This window comes from Vulpes vulpes, chromosome 10, assembly GCF_048418805.1.
Source record: "Vulpes vulpes isolate BD-2025 chromosome 10, VulVul3, whole genome shotgun sequence".
In the NCBI taxonomy this organism is placed as follows: Eukaryota; Metazoa; Chordata; class Mammalia; order Carnivora; family Canidae; genus Vulpes; species Vulpes vulpes.
The window spans coordinates 17690804-17711415 of NC_132789.1; the positions used below are offsets into that span (position 1 = coordinate 17690804).

The window sequence follows — 20612 nt, forward strand, 5'->3', positions numbered from 1 at the left end:
AACAATGAGACTGAAGAAAGAGAAATTAAGGAGTCAATCCCATTTACAATTGCACCCAAAAGCATAAGATACCTAGGAATAAACCTAATCAAAGAGGTAAAGGATCTATACCCTAAAAACGATAGAACACTTCTGAAAGAAATTGAGGAAGACACAAAGAGATGGAAAAATATTCCATGCTCATGAATTGGCAGAATTAATATTGTGAAAATGTCAATGCTACCCAGGGTAATTTACACGTTTAATGCAATCCCTATCAAAATACCATGGACTTTCTTCAGAGAGTTAGAACAAATTATTTTAAGATTTGTGTGGAATCAGAAAAGACCCCGAATAGCCAGGGGAATTTTAAAAAAGAAAACCATAGCTGGGGGCATCACAATGCCAGATTTCAGGTTGTACTACAAAGCTGTGGTCATCAAGACAGTGTGGTAGTGGCACAAAAACAGACACATAGATCAATGGAACAGAATAGAGAACCCAGAAGTGGACCCTGAACTTTATGGTCAACTAATATTTGATAAAGGAGGAAAGACTATCCATTGGAAGAAAGACAGTCTCTTCAATAAATGGTGCTGGGAAAATTGGACATCCGCATGCAGAAGAATGAAACTAGACCACTCTCTTTCACCATACACAAAGATAAACTCAAAATGGATGAGAGATCTAAATGTGAGACAAGATTCCATCAAAATCCTAGAGGAGAACACAGGCAACACCCTTTTTGAACTTGGCCACAGTAACTTCTTGCAAGATACATCCACAAAGGCAAAAGAAACAAAAGCAAAAATGAACTATTGGGACTTCATCAAGATAAGAAGCTTTTGCACAGCAAAGGATACAGTCAACAAAACTAAAAGACAACCTACAGAATGGGAGAAGATATTTGCAAACGACCGCTCAAAGGGCTAGTTTCCAAAATCTATAAAGAACTTATTAAACTCAACACCAAAGAAACAAACAATCCAATCATGAAATGGGCAAAAGACATGAAGAGAAATCTCAGAGGAAGACATGGACATGGCCAACATACACATGAGAAAATGCTCTGCATCACTTGCCATCAGGGAAATACAAATCAAAACCACAATGAGATACCACCTCACACCAGTGAGAATGGGGAAAATTAACAAGGCAGGAAACCACAAATGTTGGAGAGGATGCGGACAAAGGGGAACCCTCTTACACTGTTGGTGGGAATGTGAACTGGTGCAGCCACTCTGGAAAACTGTGTGGAGGTTCCTCAAAGAGTTAAAAATAGACCTGCCCTACGACCCAGCAATTGCACTGTTGGGGATTTACCCCAAAGATTCAGATCCAATGAAACGCCGGGACACCTGCACCCCGATGTTTCTAGCAGCAATGTCCACAATAGCCAAACTGTGGAAGGAGCCTCGGTGTCCATTGGAAGATGAATGGATAAAGTAGATGTGGTTTATGTATACAATGGGATATTCCTCAGCCATAAGAAACGACAAATACGCACCATTTGCTTCAACGTGGATGGAACTGGAGGGTATTATGCTGAGTGAAGTAAGTCAATCGGAGAAGGACAAACAGTGTATGTTCTCATTCATTTGGGGAATATAAATAATAGTGAAAGGGAATATAAGGGAAGGGAGAAGAAATGTGTGGGAAATATCAGAAAGGGAGACAGAACATAAAGACTCCTAACTCTGGGAAATGAACTAGGGTTGGTGGAGGGGGAGGAGGGCGGGGGGTGGGGGTGAATGGGTGACGGGCACTGAGGGGGACACTTGACGGGATAAGCACTGGGTGTTATTCTGTATGTTGGTAAATTGAACACCAGTAAAAAATAAATTTATTTAAAAAAAGAAATATAAAAGACAATCTGCCCTCAATTTAAAATGTCTTTCAGAAGTACAAATTATATGTATGATTTTATTTACAAATCACACAAGTAAGTATATAAACTTTATCATTAATAAAATTGGGGTCTCTTGTTTTGGCAAGACTATTCCACGATGAAGAAACTGGATGGGTCAGAGAAAGAAGGCTTTGAGACTGAGAAAGATGTAATGAGCAGGAATGAAGATACATTGGCTTGTGTCAAAGAAACTGTAGGTGGGAAACTCCCAGTGTCTGAGAAACCAAGGGAAATAATAAGAGAGAGGAAATAGGCCCTTAAACATCTCTGTAACTCTAACATGGAGAGGGGAGGAAAACGAGGAGAATCAAAATCATAGTTAAAAGCAAAGAAGTGGACAAAGGCAAACACATGTAACCACCCCCATTGCAGGTTTCCAGCCTATTAGAGTAAGAAATGAAAAAAACCATAACTTTAAAGAAAACTATAAATGCTATCACTAGTTGATAATGGCATATTAATTGTACTGAGTTAACAATATTTTGTATTGTTTGACCTGATAATTACAGAAATGTGCATCCTTAAAGAATTACTGAAAAACAAAAATACTGTAGAGGTGCAAAAATTAACGTGTAAAGAATCTTATAAAACTAGAGAAATTCAACAGTACAGAAAGTCAAGAAACAGGAAAAATGAAAAGATCAATGATCTGTGAAAAATAGAAAATAGAATGATGTGTCATAGATGGTAATGGAGAAAGTAGTTTCAGTTCAGTAGTAAAAGTGGACAGGAAGAGGCATGTGGAAAGGAATAGATCGGAAGATAAAGAGATATGTGAAAAAATTGGCAGCAAAATAGGGAAATTTCAGAATGTTAAATAGAATATAATGTGCCAAATACTGGGGATCCCTGGGTGGCTCGGTGGTTTAGTGCCTGCCTTTGGCCCAGGCAGCGATCCTGGGGTCCTGGGATCGAGTCCTGCGTGAGGCTTCCGGCATGGATCCTGCTTCTCCCTCTTCCTGTGTCTCTGCCTCTCTCTCTCTCTCTCTCTCTCTCTCTCTCTCTGTCTCTCTATGTCTATCATGGGTGGCTCAGCAGTTTAGTGCCTGCCTATTTATCATGAATAAATAAATTAATAAATCTTTAAAAAAAATATGCCAAATACTAAATTTGCAGTGTTGATAAAAGATTGTTCTAATTTTCCTTGTTAGCATAACTAATAATTTTGATCTTTATATTTTAATCTTGTTCTAATTTTCCTTGTTAGCATAACTAATATTTTTAATCTATTGATTCTTATATCTTTTTCTTTTTTAAGAAAGATTTATTTATTTGACAGAGAGAGTGCATATGAACAGGAGGACACGCAGAGCAGGGGGGTGGGGGGGGAGAGAGAGAGAGAGAGAGAGAGAGAGAGAGAGGGAATTTCCAGCGGACTCTCTGAGGAGAGAGGCAGGGCTTGGTTAAGATCTCTGAGACAGAGACCCTGACCCAAGCTGAAATCAAGAGCTGGTCACTTAACCGATTGAGTCACTCAGGAACCCCTGTCAGCATCTTATATATATTTTTTTATTAAAGATTTTATTTATTCATTCATGAGAGACAGAGAGAGAGAGAGAAGGAGAGAGAGAGAGAGAGAGAGGCAAAGACACAGGCAGAGGGAGAAGCAGGCTCCACGCCGGAGTCTGATGTGGGACTCGATCCTGGGACTCCCCGAACATGCCCTGGGCCAAAGGCAGGCACTAAACTGCTGAGCCACCCAGGGATCCCATCATCTTATATTTTACATCATCCCTCCTATTCATATAAAGTTTGTGCACAAAAGCCATGTATCAAGATTAAAGATATTTTTCCTGAAAATGATTATATACTCAGAACTTCAGGATTTTACTGTTCTAAGAAAATCTCAATTAACTTCCTTAGAAATCAGATTTTACAGAAGCGTATTTTGTTGCTTTATAATTCATTTTTGAATTAAATCCACTCCAAGTTTTCTATATTTGCTTACCAAATTAGAAACCATTTAAATATAGAATATGGTTTGCTACAATAGTAATGATACCTGAACTTAGTCTGGGATGTATTTTTTCTTTTTCTTTCTTTTTAAAGATTTTATTTATTCATGAGACACACACACACACACACACACACACACACACAGAGGCAGAGACACAGGCAGAGGGAGAAGCAGGCTGTATGCAGGAAGCCCAATATGGGACTTGATCCTGGGACTCCAGGTTCATGCCCTGGGCTGAAGGCAGGCGCTAAACACTGAGCCACCCAAGGAACCCTGGGATGTATTTTTTCATATAGATTTGTTCACAATCTATAACAATCTGGTATTCTACAGAGTTCTGAGTACAGAAATATTTTTGAGTTAAATACTGAATGTAGCATAGCAATATTTACTCAAATTATAAATTGGAAGAGTTGGTTAAGATATTCTAAATTTGAGAATTTGTCTTAAAATTAGCATATATACATTTTTTTCTGTAATAACCAGTACAAATTATAGTGTTGTTCTCTTGTATTCAAAAACTAGAGTGTGAGATTCTTTGTTAAATTATCTCTGTATACGTAACACTGTAATTCTTCTTGGCATTTTTATGCAAACAATATAAAAAAAGTTTTCATTTTAAAATGTGTCTAAAAATTATTTGATACTCTTCCCTTCAAAAGTGGAGCTCAGGGGCACCTGGGGGCTCAGTTGTTTATGTGTTTGCCTTCGGTTCAGATCATGATCCTGGGGTCCTGGGATGGAGCCCTGAGTTGGGCTCCTGTTCAGCGGGGAGAGTCTGTTTCTCTCTTCCTCTGACCTCCCCCTGCCCCTGCTCATGCTGGTGATCTCTCTCTCTCTCTCAAATAAATAAAATCTTAAAAAAAAAAAGTAGAGCTTAATATCCCCCTCCTTGAGTATTCTGTCCAATTGCTGATTGTCCTGAATAGTCCAGGGTATGATAAGCAACAGAGAAAAGGAGAAAGAAAAAAATGGCATTCTGGCACATATGCAGGATTTCAGCTCCACTTGGCTTAGGTGAACAGATGACTGTTCGGGCGTATGCCCCCAAAGTCCCCCACTCTGCCCTCAATATCAAGAGCCTCACAACTAAGGCCCGTGCTTTGATCACAGCACAGACATACAAAAATAGGAGTGGAAAGGTTATCAAGTAAGAAACGGCTCTCTCTTCTTCTGGTGGATGCAGTGGTATCTTAGCACTGGACTGAAGCCCTCCTTCATCCTGTTAGACTGGATCTCTTGTGCAATATGCACCCTGAACTACCATAAATGTAGGAAAAATAAAAGGGAAAATGAGTGAGGGCAATATGAGAGGGAGGAGAGGAAGGAGAGGAGGTGGAAGCCTGTCCTTTACTACTTTTTTATATTCTGAATTCATTATAAATAGAAACTACTGCTTCCCTTCAAACTCCTAACTCCAAATGTGGTTTCTTGCCTTTCTTGAGACTATATTTTGTTTTAAAAAGTCATTTTTAAATAAAATTATTAAAAAGTAAAAGTTTTCATGGTAGAAGAGTATGGAAAGCAATAAGGAGTTTTTTTAGAGGTAAATACAAATCTTTTGTTTAACTCCTTCCCAGACCTTTTTAAACTTCTATTAAAAGAAGTCTTTTATTTTTTTTTGTTACAAGCTCTGTACAAATTTGTATCCTATTTAAAATGTATTCATAGTATTTCCTTCCTTCCTTCCTTCCTTCCTTCCTTCCTTCCTTCCTTCCTTCCTTCCTTCCCTACATTATTGGTAAACATAATGTGAATGCTTCCCCTATCACTTACTCTGCATTTCAATGACTCGGTGTGTCTCATAGTGGCTTATTAGACAGAAATTTGCACAGGGGTGCACCATGGGTTTGAATCCTGGCTTCATCACTACTCAGGTGTGTCATTTTGACAAATGATCCAAGCTTTAGTATTTTTTTTTTATCTAAAGTGCCCCCTAGCCCAAAATTTAGCTCCCCACAATTCTTAGTTCCTAATCCCGCCAAACTGGAATCTTTTGAGCTGAAAAATGAGAATAAAATTATACTACTATTGGAATGATAGCAGCACTAGATATGCATGACAAGTGTTTTCATCTCTAAGGAACAATGTATTTAATTCCATGATAGCTAGGTCTTAAAGATATTATTTAGCACCTCTACACCTCCATATAATTAATATTAATATAATATAGCAATATATAAATCATTACATTATTATTAATACATTAATAATTAAATAATTCTATACAATATATTAATACATTGATTTATCATTCATCAGTTTATTCTATTAATGTGAGTAGCATTACACTTTTAGAATCCTATAAGAGGTAACATTCTCTGGGTGTTATGTGTCAGGTACAATACTGAACAGTGCCCTTGTATTGTCTCACTGACAATATGATAAAGTAGGAGCTCACGTGATGCCCATATACAAGGGCACTCACACTTTTCGTAAATGTTGGAGCTGTGACTTTAACTGATACTAATTTAAACCTAAAGTCCATGTCATTAACCATGATGCATCATGCCCTAGTGGGCTTCTCCAAGGCCACCAGAACAGTCCTGAGCTTTCCTGGGCCAAGTTTTGATACAGTTCTCCCTCCAATATCTACGGTATCCCCTTCTAGAACTTGTTACTATAGACTGGGTCTCCTCACTTTCTCCTTCAGTTATCTCAATCTCTTCTTCTTATATTCTCTCTCCCTCTTTTTTTAAAAGATTTTATTTATTCATTTGAGAGAGAGATAGCAACAGAGAGCATAAATGGGGAGAAGAGGGAGAAGCAGGCTCTCCTCTGAGCATGGAGCCCAAGGAAGGGCTGATCATGACCTGAGCTGAAGGCAGACACTTAACTGACTGAGCCACCCAGGCACCTCTCTTCTTCTTCTATTCTTATCTTTATTTCTCTGCACTTCATTCTGAGTGATTTCATCAAATTCATTATCTAGTTTACTATTTTTCTCTTTGTTTTTCTCTGTTTTAATCCATATTTCTGAAGTTCCAGTTATTATTATCAGCATTTCAGACCTTCTGTAAAATCAGCACATTTCTCTACATAGCAATAAGTTAGAAAATATAGCCAAATATATGCTACCATTCACAAGAAAGAAAATGCTACAAAATATATAGTTGTTAAGTGCAGAATATTTACAGATTTTATGTAGCAAATTGTGAAACCCAATGAAGGGATATTAAAGAAGACCTGAAGAAATGGAGAGATATATTCTATTAATAAAATTGTTTAACATTGTTAATATCTCAATTGCTGTGTTCTTATGTGTGTGACATACAGACTAATCCAACAAAAAAAAAAATGGTATCACAGCAGTACGAGAAAACACAGGAACAAGGGGACTTGCTGGTTTATAGCACAAATTATTTAAGAAGATAATAATGAAATTTAGGATAAAACTGAATAATGGTAAGAAGGAGTATAATTGACAAGTTTAGGTAAAAGAACAACAACAACAACAAAACTTACACCCCAGTATGTTCTTTATCTAGACAAACACAATAAACTCTCATTCTCTGTGGCAGGTGACTCATAGATCTCATTCATTCATCCATTCATTCACGCATAGTTTGCCAGACGGCCTGGGTTTTAAGGAGTAGTCATATCACGGAGAATAAATATTCTAATCTTGCACACGGGTGTGTGAACAGAGTCGTTTATTTCAGTGTGAGAAGTATCTAACAGAACCTGTGTCATTGTAGAGGAAGGAGCTATGAACATAGTTTTGACATCTGCCTGCTTCCTCCTATCCAACAACCAAGAGGCCCTCCCTACAAAGAGTATCAACTGTTTGATGAGCTCCCTTTATTCTTTCTTCCCCACTTATCCTCAGGCTGAATCTCACAAGACTTGGCGAGTATTCTACAACAATTATATAGAACTGTTCATCCTTCTGTTTTCATTCACTGGCTGATAACTCAGCTATATAAAAAATTTCCTTTGTACTAAAATGTAATGAATAGTCCCTAAGTGTAAGAACATGTTTTCCTTCCTCACAAAATCTAAATTATCTTCCCACATTTTATCAGTCTGTCTTCTCAGTAGTAGCTGTGATAAAGATATATTGGCTAGCGATGCCATAGACTTTTTTTCTACTTGTACATTTTATGATACATTTGGTTATTAAGGTGACTTTTTAAGTTCATGGTTTCATCTTACCATTGGTAATGAAACCTGGATATTCTATTTGAAGAATGGCCCAAAAATATGAGAGTAAGGACACAATGCTGGAAAACAAAATAAAATAATGAAAACCAATCAACAAATCAAAGAAACATCATCTGAGGTACCTCAGATATCATCCGAGGTAAATACACTGGGGAAAAATGTCTAATTGTGTGTGTGTGGGGGGGTGTCAGTATGGGTGTAATTCCGAATTTAATAATTTACTTGCTATAATAATATTTGAATTACCATTATTTTTGATAAAATTTTTCTGGTCATTAAGACATTGTAAACTATCAACTTACCCTTAAAGAAACTTTCAATCAAAACTGACACTTAATATGGACATTTGATAATCCTATAAGAAGTGGTGGCTTTGGCCTCCACATTCTATGGCTAATTCAGGGAACAATCTGTGCAGTCATATAAGTGATAGATGGTTATTATAAGATTATATATTTGTTATTTCATCCTAAAAACACTACAACAACATGCATGGTCTATTACTTTTAAAAGGATGAAGTTAGGGATATGCAGATCAACAATTCAATAAAAGGTTCTTGAATTCAAATTTGAGGCTTATATTCTTAATACGACATATACAGTCACTATAAATCTATTTATTGGTTCAGGAAATAATGAGGGACTGTTTTGTGTCAGAAACTGTTCTAGGTGAACTGTTGACCATAATAGACAAAGGTCATTGCCCTGGTGGAAGCTGCATTCTGGAAAGTGGAACAGGCAATGGACACTCAATGCATGAGTAAATTACATCATGTGTCGTCAGATGGTGAAAATGCTAGGGAAAACAAACAGTGGAGGGTAATTGGGGTTTGAAATCCTTGGGGGTAAGCATGAAGATTGCAGGGAGTAAATAATTGTAGGATCTTGGGTCATCATAAATCTGTGGGTTCTATATTTCATACTACTGCATACATAAAAGGGATTTTAATTGATTTGAGGATTGGAGGATTAGTGTGTATGCATATGTAGTTCTTCTTCTGAGAAGATGATCTATTATTTTCATCACACTCTTAAAGAGATCATGTTCCTAAACAAAAAATTCTGACATTCTCAGTATTATGTGTTTTCACAAAACTAGATAACATAGATATCTATAATTAGATAACTAGATAACACTTCTTTCCTATTATCTTTGCGTTTATTAAAAATAATTGTGAGAGATAGACTTTTTGGAAAAGACTGTTGTTATTACACATGTTGATATTGACTTTTATTCTGAACACTGAAAAAATAAAGTTAATGATATAAATAATTCTGGTCTCTTCTTTAATTGCAGTCCTTTTGGGGATCCCTGGGTGGCTCAGCGGTTTAGCGCCTGCTTTTGGCCCAGGGTGTGATCCTGGAGTCCCGGGATCGAGTCCCCCGTCGGGCTTCCGGCATGGAGCCTGCTTCTCCCTCTGCCTGTGTCTCTGCCTCTCTCTCTCTCTCTCTATGTCCATCATGAATAAATAAATCAATAAGTAGCTCTTTTTTTAAAAGATTTTATTTATTTATTCATGAGAACACACAGAGAGGATTGAGAGAGAGAGAGGCAGAGACACAGGCAGAGGGAGAAGCAGGCTCCATGCAGGGCGCCCTACGTGGGACTTGATCCCGGGTCTCCAGGATCACGACCTGGGCTGAAGGCGGCGCTAAACCGCTGAGCCACCCGGGCTGCCCAATAAATCACTCTTTAAAAAAAATTCCAGTTCTTTTCAATTTAGAGAGAAAATGAATTTATAAATGTTGAATGTGATCACAATTATTGATCCCACCAATACATTGAATTTTTACATTTACACTACTTTTCTTTAAAAACAGCATCATCCAGAAAATGTTAAACACAGTGAAACAATAATCTTCAATTCATTATAAACAACTGTAACTTTATTCTATATAAGATAGTATTGCACTGGTACTTTACATCTAAAGTGAAGATTGTAATTCCTCTTTCAAAAGACTGTTGTAGGAATTTTAAAAAATTTTTAAATAAAACAAAACAAAAGACTTGTAGGAATTAAATGATGTAGTATATAAGTCAATTCAACCTACATCATATTCCTTCTTTTTCTTTATAGGTAATGTGTAACTGTGATTTTTTTCATTATTACAAAAAACATACACACAAGGAATCTTTGCTATATTTCTTTAATTCATTAAGATATGATAGGAACAACCCTGAAAATCAAATTACTTTTATCAAGTTCAATTAAAGTTCAAGCTAAGGAAGGGTATATTCAGATTTTTTGAAGGGAATGTTTGTTCTTTGTAATTTAAATGATTTGTAAATAAGAGAGATCAGTGACACTATATCAGTGTATTTGTATGTCTTTCTTAGAATGAATGCTGTTAAACAAAGATGTTCTAACATTTAGTCAAAGAATCTTTCTAACTCTAAAAACAACTATGACAATTCATTATGTTCCATAAAGTGTTCTTGAACTGGTAATTTTGCACTGGTGCTTCCCGTAATGACCATTACTATACTCATTTCCTCAAATCATATCTCCTTTTACACAGCTTATTATATTTAGAAATTTAAACGTCTGTACATACGAATGGCCAATTTTCAAGAGCATATATTTGAAAAAGTCAAATATGATCCATTTCCATGCCAAAAACATTGACATTCCTGGTCTTTAATCACTTTTCTTCAGCTTTCCAGTGTACTACCAAATGAATGTAGACTAAGAGAGGATTTGGTGACCAAGAAATACTCATCATTCACAGAAAAATGCAGATTCCAAAAGAAACAGGAAGAACAAAAATGTAAGTCTATATCGAAAGGCAGACTTTACTACTTTCTTATAAACTTCACAATCTTGTTTTAACAAGATGTTGTCCCCAATGTGTAGGTAAAATCTCATGGGCCAGAGCTTATTTTCAACTGTGAAATATACAATAGTAAACTCAGATTTTTAAAAATCTCCTTGAATAGAAGTTTTGCAACATTATATTATCAGCTGGCAAAATATTTCCTTCCCTTTTGCCCAGTATTTTCACATAATTTATACACTGGAACCTTACCATAACAACATCCTCAGTCTGTGGAAATTCCATAGTAGAGGATGTATTATACTGCAGTACTTGCCACATTGAAATAAAGTTTAGAAAATTATTGTTGAGCGGTTATTATGTATTAAGTACTATGCCATGTTGTATAAAATGTTTAATATATATGAGCTATTAAAATTTTGTCTGAAATCTATCTGGTCCCTGACCTGTATTATCTATGCCACCGGAAGCTGTGAACTCTTTACAATGGAAAATGTTAGGAAACAAGACTAGCAAAGATCTGCAGCATCTACTCCTCTCTATGTTGTCACTACCTTTTTAATACATTTTGGTATATTTGTGTGTGTTTGTGTGTGTGCGTGTGTTACGGAAAATCTGATTCCACACAAGCAATATTACTACACTGTATGATTTGCTAATGACCTAGACTTTACCATGTAGGCAATAAGGAAAATGCTGTAAATGTATAATCAGGAAAATAATGTGATGAAATTTGTGTTTTGATCATAAATACAGAGAATGTACTGGAAGGAGTTGAAACTGGTGTCAGGAAGAACAGTTAGGAAGTATGGGCAATGATACAAGGGCAGGAACTATATGTGAAAATCCTTGTAAACTTCAAAGTCCTTACAAATATTACTTATTATTATTGGTGAGATTTTTTAAAAAAGATTTTATTTATTCATTCATGATAGTCACACACACACACACACACACACACAGAGGCAGAGACACAGGCAGAGGGAGAAGCAGGCTCCATGCAGGGGGCCCGACATGGGACTCGATCCCGGGTCCCCAGGATCGCGCCCTGGGTCAAAGGCAGGCGCCAAACTGCTGGGCCACGCAGGGATCCCCCATTATTGGTGAGATTAATTCTTCTGGTAATTAAACCTCCCTGGACTAAGAGCAAGAATGAGCTACATTAGACAGATTTCCTGCCATAATAGGGCTTGTCGTAATGACACGGTTTTATGTTATAAGGCCAAAGTGCAAAACTAAGCTGATGCCTGTTTTGCACTACAATGCCCAGCTGTCTATTCAAATAACTCTTCTGCTAAAAAGGAATCTCTTGTTATATTAATGACTCTTGGTACTACACAAAACCATCTAAAACTGTTCCACTAGACTGTTTTAAGAGCAGTCTTCCCATAATGACCCAGAATGAATTTTCCTAGATGTAACCTAGTTTAAATGGCATATAAATCTCCAATTTGCCATTTGCTACGTAGATAACCATAAGCACTCTAATAAGAAAATGTGGGTGCCATTACACTTGGTCAAATTTACTACTGAATGACTAGCTAACAGACTTGGAAAATTTTACATCCTTTATCAATGGAGGTGTCATTAAAAACAGACCCTGGAGCTATGTCCTGAATTTCATTTTAAAATCACAGCACATTATCATTATCTGGACCTGTCTCATTATAATAGGTTTGGTCGCAATACAACAGCAATTTCTTTAAAGCTTATTGTATGATAGAGTGAAATCTGGGAATTTTTTAAAACTACAAATAGCTTTCAATTTTTTACTTTTTTTTTTAAGATTTATTTATTCATTCAGAGAGAGAGAGAGAGAGAGGCAGAGACACAGGCAGAGGGAGAAGCAGGCTCTATGCAGGAAGCCCGACTCAGGACTCGATCTGGGGTCTCCAGGATCACGACCTGGGCTGCAGGCGGTGCTAAACCGCTGTGCCACCAGGGCTGCCCAAATAGCTTTCAATTATTTCCTCCCTCTATCCCTGCCTGCTTCTATATTCTCCATTACTAAATTGGTACATCATGAGGCTAGGATGAAGTTCCTCCATTATTTGGGAGGCTATGCTCCTGATAATATCTGGCAATTTTAGAAAAAAAAAAAAGCTATGAACTTGTATGTTAAGCGAAAGAGTTTCTGATCAGGGTGGCTCAGTAGGTTTAGCATCCAACTCGTGGTTTCAGCTTAGTTATAATCTCAGAGTCTTGAGATTAGCCCCAAATCAGGCTCTGCTCTCAGCTCTGAGTCTGCTTAAGATTCACTCTTTCCCTCTCTCTCTACCCCTCCCCCACTCACGCACACATTCTTGCTCTCTCTCAAATAAGTACATAAAATCTTCAAAAAAATTAAAATTAAAATAAAATCTTTTGAATGCTGTTCTTCAATGTTTAAGGCACACAGAACTATCTGGAAAGCTCATTTTGGTGGGGAGATCTGATTCCTCGGCACTGCTATAAAGGATGTGTTTCTGCCATGTCATAGTGCAGCAGAGTGCAGCACTAGTGATGTTGTGCTAAGCATAGCTGCCTTTCATAGGGCAGCATAATTCAGAGGAATTTACCCTCAGAGGAAAACTTCCCCAATGCAAAGCAGATGACTGATAACACCCTTTATACAGACTGAACGTAATGGTTTATTCACTTATGCATATTAAATCCCTTTGAAATTAAAGGGAATCAGAATAGGCTGCCACAAAATGTGTCACTTTGTCATGTGGACTGTTTTGAGCTGAAGGCAATCAAGATCCAACGGATTCAAAAACTTTCCCCTCCCCCTTATTTGTCTCTGAGAATTCAGAGGAGGTCTGGTCCTGGAAGAGAGGTACCACCAGAAATATCTACAAAAAGTACAGGCTAGGTGTGCCAAGCTAAGGGGAACTCAGCAAGATACGTTTGTTCAGTTTCCTCTGTGTCCCACTGTCTCTGCAGGTCATGACAAACATTTGTTTTCCAATTATTTGCTCTTATCATCTTTCTGTTAATTGTGTTCCTTCCTTTTGAAGCCCCAGATCCCTACCCCTAACTCCTTAACTCAGAATGGCATATTAAGCCTCAATTGCCTGTCTTGAAGCTTTTCATGTCTTTGTGGGGCTCTCATAAGTACAAAATTAGATGTTAACCAATTTAATTAGTAGACCAGCCAAAAGAATCCAGTAAGTTAAGAAAAAAAAAAAATCCCTCCCTACTAAAGCAAACATTAGAAGAGTAGCAATATGGGGCACCTGGGTGCTGCAGTTGGTTAAGCACTCGACTCTTGGTTTTGGCTCAGGTCATGATCTCAGGGTCATGGTCTCCAGGTCGTGAGACCGAGCCTCTTGTCAGGCTCTCTCTCCCTCCCCCTCTTCCCTTCTCTTCCACTTTCTCTCTTTCACTCTCTCCCTCTTTCAAACAAATAAATAAATATTTTTTTAAAAAGAAGAATTAGCAATATGATTTTAGATTTACAGCATAAATTAAACAAATCACAAGTAATCCAATCATATTTGAAGCTGGCCTCCATCGTATCAGTTCAGATGAAAGAATGATCAATAGAGCTCATATCATCCCCAGGCATAACTGAACTAGCCAAGAAACCTGTAAGAATGCAACCCCACTAGCTTACAAATAGATATGATCACCAGATGTACTTAGTGAAATTTTTAACATAAGGAATCGAGATGTCTTTCAGATTCCAAATCTCTTGAGACGGAGAAGACCGCTGTGGGACTTAATGAAATGGCATCGGAGCATCTGCTAGCATGACATCATGGGCCTCCAATCAACAGCGTCCACCTTCTCAGGAGCCCCCTGCTCCAAATTTTGACCTTAAAAATCCTCACTTGCAAACCATGAGGGGGTACAGGACTTTTGAGCATTAGGTACTGTTCTCATGGGTGAGACCACACCATTAACAGCTTATCTTTCTTCACTGCAAAAGCTCAGTGTCAGTTTTTATTGGCTCTCTGTGCATTGAGGGGACAAACTCTCACTCGGTTCAGTTACAATTTGATTAAATAAGGGTATATAAACCCTGCCAGTCTTGAAGTGAATGAGGGAGTTCTCGGGGTTTGTAGTGATCAGCTGCATCCTGCAGATTCCTCATTTGAATCAAAGGCAGGTTGGCAAAATGAATAGACTTTCCATTTTGAAGACTTGGACTAAGTATGGGGTTAGAATCATACTTGACTGCCTACCAGGCAAATATCTCACCATAATGACACTCAAAGAGGTAAAACTACCTCCTGAATCAAACTGATCAGATTGAAATCCCAGCTCTGCCACTTACTCTATTTCCATATCTGAAAATAGATGTAACAATAGTAGCTACCTCACAGAGTGACAGAGGATAAATTAATCAAGTCATGTGAGATACACAATATATTTCTTGGCATATTGCTTACCAACAATTAGTTACTACTATTGTTGTTCTATTAAAATAATAATTTATATGTATTTTCAAAAATTGGTAACACATGCCATTTTATAGCATCTGGAGAATGGAATCTGAGTTTAGTAATACTTCCTCTTCCTTAAACATTTACCTAAAATATAGTACTAATGTTTTTGAATTAAAGTTGTCCAGTCATGGGCATTACCCTTTCTTAAAGCTGGGTGGATCCTCAAGACAAACGTCTCTCTAAATATCTCTTTTCCCCATAAAGCAAACAATGGTCTTTTGCAAGGGACATTCCTGTCAGAAGACTAATAATAGGGACACCACTTGAACCATATGGGTATTACGTGAATAGAATGTAGATATGCAGAAAAACAAAATGTAATCATTGAGGCTGTTGAGCTGAGCAAACACTGCTTCACAGTGTTAATGACATGAAATTTTCCTCTACTTTCTGTGTTTTTGCCTTTGTAGCTACTCAGAATTTCACCCCGGTCCTCTGGTGACAGCTGTGGCACATGAGCTCAGAACACTGGATCTGCTCGATGATTTCCTGCCAAGCACTTTATTAAGAGTTTTAGATTTATTAGATTCAATACAGTTTGCTTGATGCATGGTAGATTATTCTATATTTCGTAAAAATTACCCTGTTCTATGGCTTGATGCCTTGAGTTTATAGCCACTAAGACATGGTTTATTGTTTGTTCTTGATTTGGAAACAAATAGTTTCCCTTTGTTCTGATTCTTTATTTTCCCTGTCTACTTTTGAGATGCTAGAGCATCGTGATTGCACATAGTATTCGAAACTCAAGATTTATTATACATTGCATTTTCTTTAAAAAATTAGATTATAGATCTAAGAGTAAACAATGCTTAAGGAGCAAGAGACTGGACGTGTGATTTGTACACATACACTTAATTTCCGTATATTCTTGTCATGATTATCCATGGCATTTATGAACCTATGTTGATTTATTATCAAATGAAAGTTTAAAAAGCCTAACAATTTAAAAAAGCAAGATGCACTTAAAATAATAAACTTTAAATAGAATCATCTAATTTAACATCAATAAATCTGACAATCTGACAATTCAGGGTGAGGGTGTTTCTATATACTTATAAGGAAATTGTATGTCTTTCTTTAAAGTTTTTCCCTATGCTATATTTAAAAAACAAAAATCAGAAACAGAAACAAAAAAGTCTATCTCAGGATGGTTATAACAAGTGACAATGTACAAGTTTCATAAATTTGAACTCTTCTAATTTGAAAACCAAATCCAGTTGGCTAGACTGTTGTGTTTGGTTGGTGTTTTATGTAATTGGGAAATTTTACATTTAAAAGTAGTTTTCTGGTATTATGCTGAGTGAAATAAGTCAATTGGAAAAGAACAATCCTTATATGGTCTCATTCATTTGGGGAATATAAAAATTAGTGAAAGGGAATAAAGGGAAAGGAGAGAAAATGAGTGAAAATATCAGTGAAGGTGACAAAACATGAGAGACACCAACTCTGGGAAACGAACAAAGGGTAATGAAAGGGGAGGTGGCCGGGGGGTTAGGGTGACTGGGTGATGGGCACTGAGGGGGGCACTTGATGGGATGAGCACTGGGTGTTATGCTATATGTTGGCAAACTGAACTCCCATAAAAAATAAAAATAAAAAATAAAATAAATAAAATAATAAAAGTAGTTTTCTAATTCATTTCAAAAAATCAGAAAATTTAGGCTAATACTCTTGATTGGCAAAATTAGCTGAAGCTGACTACCGGCTGTCCCTTGTACTAAAGGCCCATGTTCTCCAAAGACCTTCCATTCATTCATGTTGGTGGGCTAGTCTTTGTATATACATTTGTGCTTGGGACCACTGACGTAGAGATGTCAAGGGATGATGTGCTAAAATCTGACAATCTGACAAGCCCGGTAAAGGTAGGTTAGGAATCCATCAATAGGCTTTATAATGTAGCTTATTTCAATATAATAATAGTCATGGTGCAAATGAGAATAATTACCTACTTAGTACTTGAACAACTATAACATTATGCAGCCATTAACCATGATATTTTAAAAAATATCAGATGCAAATGTAAAAGTGATTTGGTTAAATGACAAAATCACAGGTCATATAGTCGTAGGTAAATTAGTATTGAGTTATGTTACAAGGAGAATTCAAACGAGATGTGCACTATCAAGGCACTACTCTAAATGGATGGATAATCACGTAGAATTACAGAGCTAAATTGGGTCAGGCAAACCAATTCCAGGACCAAAGATTCATATTTATATATTAATTGCAACTAATTACATTTTCATTGATTTTTTAAAGAACAAATTAGAGAGACCAGTATGCTTCTTTGGAATAGAGAAGAAAAAGTTTTAAAAAAGGATATGAGTATTGTCTAAAGTTAGAGTCCTGAGGGAATGGTTGAATAGTCGAAAAGGACTAAGGATTAGTTAGCACAAGTACTAACTAGTACTAAAGTACTAGTTAAGCAACATTTTAAGTAGTATAATAATTTTTCTGATAGATTCTTTGCATTTTTAAATATTTGCATTTTTGTTCCAGTAAAAGTAACTCACTCTCCATGTAGGTGATTAGAAAAGGGGGAATGGAAGAAATAAAATACAGCTCACCTATAATCTTACTATCAATATTTTACTATTAAAAGTTTCAATCCTGGGGATCCCTGGGTGGCTCAGCGGTTTGGCGCCTGCCTTTGGCCCAGGGCGTGATCCTGGGGTCCTGGTATCAAGTCCCACGTCAGGCTCCTGGCATGGAGCCTGCTTCTCCCTCTGCCTGTGTCTCTGCCTCTCTCTCTCTCTCTCTATGTCTATCATGAATAAATAAATAAAATCTTAAAAAAAATAAATAAAAGTTTCAATCCTTTTGTTTCTTGTCTTTTTGCTGCTAAACCATAAGATGTATATGGATCAGGAGCCTCTATTCTGCTCACTAATATATCCAAATACCTACACAGTGCTTACTAAAACAAAAAAAAAAGGTAGGCACTTGGTGGATATTGACTGAACATGTGTGTTCAGAATTAGAGTTCTATTGCTTTATTTTTATTTTTTAAAAAGATTTTATTTATTTATTCATCACACACACACACACACACACACACACAGGCAGAGGGAGAAGTAGGCTCCTTGCAGGGAGTCCGACGTGGGACTTGATCCCAGGTCTTGAGGATTCACACCCCGGGCTGAAGGAGGAGCTAAACCGCTATACCACCCAGGCTGCCCTGTACTTTTTATTTTGTGTCTTTTCATTTGAGTTCATATTGTGAGCATTTTTGTCTTTAAGTGTTCTAACAATGTAGTTTTTTAAATGGCTAGATATGCCATAATTTCTATTGTTGAATATTTAGGTTGTTTCCAAATTATCACTAACACCAAAATGCTTCTGCAAGCATTTTTTCCACATAAAACTGGTTAGTATAAATATCTGGTATACCAGACTCATGAACTGAGTCTTTATATTGATCATTATAATTTTTGAAAATTTTATAGGAAAAATAAATGGTATCTAATTGTTTTGATTTGTAGTTACTTGACAACTGTTAACACTATATATTTTTTGTGTATGTCAATAAAATTACCTTTAAATGGAAATATTATTGTTTAAAAATTTAACAGAAATCCAATGTATATAATATTTGATCTCTTCTAATCAGCATATATAGAAACACAGACACATTATAGACTTTGCTATATAGTTAATTATTCATTATATCTTAATCAACATTTCAAAATACATGCACATATGCACATACACGTGTATTAACTGTACATTCACTGACACATTCATATATTCCTTATGTGATAACATGTGCATATTTATTGACTGATGCTGAATTTTAAAAAAATGTTTTTAAAAGATTTTATTTATTTACTCACAATTGACAGAGAGAGAGAGGCAGAGACACAGGCAGAGGGAGAAGCAGGCTCCATGCAGGGAGCCTGATGTGGGACTCGATCCTGGGTCTCCAGGATCACACCCTGGGCCGAAGGCGGTGCTAAACCGCTGAGCCACCTGCGCTGCCCATGTCAACATTTTTTCTTATTTGACTTTTAGACTTTGTTTTAGAGTAGTCTTAGGCTCACAACAGAATTAAGAGGTAAGTATTGAGATTTCCATATACATCATGCTCTACACAGGCATAGCTTCTCTCCCATCATCAAAGTCATTCACCAAGAGGTATTTTTAAAAATAATAATTGTTATTAAATTAATATGGATATAAAATATATTTATTTTTATTTACATACTTATACTATAAATATAAATTATTATTTTTATCAGTTTTTGCCAAGGATAAACCTACAGTGACACATCGTAATCACCCAATGTCCATAGATTATATTATGGTCCACTCGATATTTACATTCTATGGGTTTGGACAAATTTACAATAACATCTATTCACTATTATAATATCATAGCATATTTTCAGTGCCCTAACACAAACAAAGGAAAATGATTCATCTTCTCCCTAAATTCCCTTCAACTATTCATCTTTTTATCGTTAACACAGTTTCTTTTTCTTTTCTGGAACATCATATAGTTAAAGTTATATATAGTATGTGACCTTCTCACTTTGGCTTCTTTCACTTAGTAATTTGCATTGAAGTTTCCTCCATGTATTTCTATGGCTTGATGGCTCATTTTTATTTTAGTGCTCAATAATATTTGTTTGTATTTATCACATACACGTATTGCAAAACTTCTTGGTTCCTTCCAAGTCTTGGCAACTATGAACAAAAGCTGCTATAAACATCTATGTGCAGGTTTTTGTGTGAGCATAAGTTTTCAGGTCCTTCAGATAAATGCCAAGGAACTGAAATCTTCAGATTATCCAGATGTCACTAATATCTTGGTCTGTTCCAATCCCATTGCCGTTTACCTTTTCTATGCCAAGTATGGTTTATGAACTAGTAACATAGGCACCAAATACGAGCTTTTTGGAATCTCAAGTCTCACTCCAGGCCTACTAAATTAGAGCTTGTATTTGATGAAAGTCCTCAGGCAATCGATGTGTACATGAAAGTCTGAGAAGCAGTGCCATCAATTCTAACACCTCTGATTATAAAATATAAGTCTCCACTTTGACCTAGAGTTAGAAACATGCCTAAAATCAGTAGGAGCTTTTGAGACAAACAAAAAAATCTTCAAATCCCAGCCCTTCTGCTTCTGAAGTGATTCTCTTGAACAGGTAATGCAACATTTCTCCTCTTTCTCCATCGATGCAATGATGAAAATAAGACCTTGTTGCTGTATTAAGAAATGTCATATGCAACTGATGAATTATTGAAAACTACAGCTGAAACTAATAATGTACTATACGTTAGCTAACGTAATTTAAATATAAAAATGAAGTGTGATAAAAAAATAAAAAGTACTCATCACTGAGGTATAATAAATGGTCAATTGTGAATAAAAATTATGATTAGAGATAAATTA

The 20612-nt window shown here is 36.5% G+C and overlaps 1 protein-coding gene and 1 pseudogene across 1 annotated transcript in view; both read right to left on the bottom strand.

Moving 5' to 3' along the window:
- Nucleotides 1-20612, bottom strand: part of LOC140594268 (FAS-associated factor 2 pseudogene) — a 65188-nt pseudogene that overhangs the window by 32045 nt on the left and 12531 nt on the right.
- The window catches only part of LOC140594281 (small G protein signaling modulator 1-like), a 49612-nt gene continuing 39141 nt past the window's right edge, over nucleotides 10142-20612 (bottom strand). The window contains exon 7 of the mRNA XM_072725190.1: nucleotides 10142-20423. The gene's annotated coding sequence lies outside the window, so the exon portion shown is untranslated. The remainder of the gene's footprint in view (nucleotides 20424-20612) is intronic.